Below are 4425 nucleotides of genomic sequence, written 5' to 3'. Positions count from 1 at the left end.
CAGTCCATCCCAGCTTCCTGTGGACGCTGCTGGCTGAGGGTCGGAGGTGGGGCAGGAATAGACTGCACCTGGCAAACAGGCCGGACCCCCTCAAGCCCCTCCATGGTGAGTGCCCCCATGAGCCATTAGCCCCCAAGGCCTGAGACGTGTGTGTGGTAGGAGGTTGCCTGGGACACCAGCCCACACTCACACCCGGGCTCTGTCCTGCTGCATCCTGGGATGTCCTATGAGGGGGAGGCAGTGAGCACAAGAGTGACCTCGGGGGATGGGGCATTCAAAGGGACTAGCATGTGTGTCAGGCTCAGAGGAGGCCCACACAGGAGAGCAGTCCTGGCCACTATCATTCTTACTATTGCTGTTACCATTTTATGTCTAGTCTTACTTGAACACCCTCCAAGCTAAGTCTTCACTTGCAAAACAACCGAACTGTCCTTTGAAGGTCATATGTGGGGACGAAAGTGAAGGCTTTTCATGGCAGGAATCTGGGTTCAGCAGGGCTTGATGGCTCTCTGAACATTATTGGAAGAAAACTGTAGAAGAAGTCTAGTCACCTTTTTAAGAAGGCTGGCTTCTTCCTATCTCAGGGTGGGATGGCTGATGTTTGTGACTTAGGGAAGAGGAGAGGGCAGCTGTCAGGATGCTGTCACGGGGGCAGTGCTGGTCCAGAGCGCACTTTCTGAGGAGGCCTGTTCTGAGCTGACCAGTGAGCCCATCCCAGGCCATGTCCCTCTGGCCCACAAGCCATCTCTCCTGGAATTGAGCCCAGGTAAGGATTGACCCCTGGCACTTGTGGGTCTGGTGCGTTCTGCATCACCACCTGCTCCCATCTTCAACAATTGGCTGTCTCTTGGCCAAGTCTAGAAAGACTTCCCAAGAAGGTCAACTTCACTTCCACTGCCTTGGTGAAGAAGAAGCTGAGCAGACAAGATCCAGATCCAAATCTACCTGCAGGATCCCCAAAGCAAAGCAGGATTAACACAACTGACAGGAGAATACAGACAGCAGGTGTTGTGCATTCACAGGCTGTCAGAGTAACCCTGCTGGGGAAAGACCTGAATGTGCTTGCAGGAGAAATGCTGGGGCCAGCAAATGTGTGCAGCTGGCAGGAGAAGCTCCCAGCACAGCTCTGCCCTGGGGGAGTGCCAGGGAGGAGGGTGGCCCAGGGGGTCTTGAGGCTGTGTGTGAAGACCTCCTCCAGGGATGGTGGGGAGCCACACCCCAGGACATGGCCCCACCCTCACATTCTCAGGGGAGGTGGCAGGGAGTTCAGAGTCCGGTGATGGAGGCAAATGAGAGGGAGGTTTTGTGAGGTGCTCTTGGGACAGCCTACGGTGTATTGCCCTGATACTTAAACCCAGGGTGTGAAAACTGAGAGGTAAAAAATGAAGTGACTTGCTTGACCCGATTTGCTCAGGGTCACATGGCAGCCAGAGGTGGGGACAGGCTTTCCCACTCGGTGTCAGGCCCCAGACCAAAGACCTTGTGACTACAGTGTGCTGCTTCTCTGATTGAAGGCTGGTGGATTTTAGATGCATGCCTTCTTGTGTGAATGTTAATATACAATTAACGAAATTTAAAAAGTAGTAATTGTGAAATAGGAAAAAAAATAGAAGGAAAGGTTAGAATGTACACAACTCCCCCAGATGCATTCCAGGGATACCTCCTTATGAAACCCAGCAGAGTGGGATATCACTGATGAAGGTGTTCTCTGGGGTTAGGAAGAAGAGAGGTGATGGGGTTTATTCTTTAGGGAGAGACATTTTATCTTGAGACTTAGAACCTAAGTGACCTTAAAAAGTGTGAGAGAACTTCATGATTTGAATGGGAAAGAAAAAGATAAAAATCAAGACTAAATTTTTGTGGAAACTTTATTGATTCCAGTACAGGCAGGAGGGTGGCTCCGTCTGCAGGAGGATGGCCTGTTCAGGCACCAATGCTGGTAGAGACAGGAGGCAGTCAGATGCCTAGGCAGACAGGGGTGGTTCCCTGGTGAAACCCCACCTTCAAGTCAAAACACCCTGGACTGTTGGCTCCAGATGAAACCCATGACCCAGAGTGAGAACTTCTGTTCCTGTTTGCCCACCCTTCCCCAACTGGTTCTTTCTGAATAATGCTTTTAACCGATCAAAAGTTGCCTTTCCCAGTACTATATTTGGCCCATGCCTCCTCCATCCTGTGCCTATAAAAGCCCCAGACTCAGCCACACTGGGGAAGACAACCTGACTTCGGGTGAGAGACCACCTTCCTGTTCCCTCTCCACTGAGAACTGTTTCATTGCTCAATAAAACTCTCCATCCTCGTCACCTTTCAAGTGTCAGCATGACCTCACTCTTCTTGGATGATGGACGAGAGCTGAGGACCCACCAAAGGCGGGTACCCAGAAAGGCTGCAGCACTGTGTTCCTCTGCTCTCACAGTGGAGGGCAGCTGCCACACACAACAGAAACAGGAGTGGGGCCCAGCCAGTCCCAGAGCAGTGGGTCAGAGTTGGGCAAGGGGCTGACTGAGCTGCTAACACACTGCCGTTCATCAGGCTATGGACAGTGGAACAAAAATAGCTAATTAGCACACTGTAACACCCGCTCTGGGGCTTTGAGTTTGCAGGCACCCCTGCCTTGGTAACACACCTGGTCTGGTGTGGGCTTTGCACAGAGCCTGCTCCTGTGTCTGTGCTCAGATTGGCTGACCAGACCCTGTACACACTCGTTCATATGTTCCCACCAGCCAGAGGCTGTGCATGCAGTCGTGGCAGTGCAAGATCCACACCAGAGCATTGGTGTGGCCAGGTGGGTTGAGTCGATGGGGTATCTCCCGCCGGGAGCCTAGCAAAGGGGCTGAGAAAAATCTTGCTTCATTGCAACAGGGAGAACTGGCCTTGAGCTACTTACATGGGGCTGGGTTAGCTGATACTCATCCTCATTGAGGAAGGACAGGACAAAAAAGAGGAACAGGCAGCCATGCAGACTGGGACACCAGCAGCACCACATACAGGCCCAGCACCCTGCTTTCTATGGGAATAGCCCTGGCCACCAACCCCTCCCTAAGGCCCCTTGAGCCTGATCAACTGCACAGCCCTCCATGGGTCCCTGCATTTCATAGGCTGACTCTAGGTGTTTTTTGCCCTAAAGTTGAAACAATAAAATAGATACCAACCACTACATATGTGGAAGCACAAAGATGAGGTGTGCAGTTCACTACTGCATGACAATTCTAGTAGGGAAGGCATCAAGTATACAGATGGCTACAGTGCAATGGCATGTGCTGGGATTCAGGGAGAGATTCAGGAGCAAAGGGCATGGACAACTGAACACTTGGGGACAGGATGTTGGGGTGGAAGTCCCTTAGGGGAAGATATTCAAGTAGTAACTGATTTGCACCCACTCCCATTCCCACAAGCCCCTGCTTTCTTTGCTCCCTGAGACCTTGTCTCTCATCCCAAATGCTTGGTGCAAGGACCACATCCTCTGAGCCTGGTCAACGAGGGACAGCAGTTTCTACCCATGCCCTGCCCATGTCTCCCAGACCATTCCCTGTACTCTGCCAACTTACAGCTGCCACTGGAAGCATTTCTGTGCTGGGAAGCTCCTTCCAGAACCACAGAGGCCCTGCCCTGGGCCTGAGCACAGAGATGCCTGGAAATGAGCATCCTCTCAATAGCAGCCGTCAACCAAGGACTGGGGGAGCTGGGGATAGACAGCCCACCCCACACAGCCCTCTGTAACAGAGTGCCACTCATGAGCAGCTTAAACAACAGAAACTCGCCTCTCTCAGTCTGGAGGCTGTGAGTCCACAAGCAAGGAGTTGGCAGGGCCATGCCCCTCCAAAGCTTCTGGGGGTTCCTGCCTTGCCTCTTCTAGCTCAGGCTTGTGGCCACATCACATGGCCTACTCCCTTCTGTGTCTCTGTGTCACCTCCATCTATAAGGACACCAGTCCTCGGATTTCGCTTACTCTGGTGATGCCATCTAACTTGATTGCATCTATAAAGACCCTGTTTCCAAATAAGTCACACCCACAGGTACTGGGGCTAGAATGTGGACATGTCGTTTGTCTGGACATCATCTAACCCACAACACTGTCTGATAAGAGACTTCCCAGGCACAGTAGAATCTATACCTTTCCTAGGTATACCCAAGTGATTAAGCTCCAGGTGATCATGGTAATTGGCTTATCAACATGCCCTCCTTCCGGGGACTATTCCCTCACCTCCCAAATAAACCATTTGACTTTGAACCCAACCTGAGACCCAGGCTTCAAGTTCATGGCTTTGGTGAGGGGGAGGGAGAAGAGGGACAAACCACGGGGACTGGGGCCCAAACAGCCTCCGGGGGTCTTTCCAGAACCTTGTGTTGTTGGCCACCTCCGGGTCCAACACCAGGGAGTGACCTGGAAGCCAGATGGCAGCATCACATGGGGGTCAGCAGACC

This window comes from Mandrillus leucophaeus, unplaced genomic scaffold (genome assembly GCF_000951045.1).
Source record: "Mandrillus leucophaeus isolate KB7577 unplaced genomic scaffold, Mleu.le_1.0 Scaffold846, whole genome shotgun sequence".
In the NCBI taxonomy this organism is placed as follows: Eukaryota; Metazoa; Chordata; class Mammalia; order Primates; family Cercopithecidae; genus Mandrillus; species Mandrillus leucophaeus.
This window is presented reverse-complemented; position numbering follows the sequence as displayed.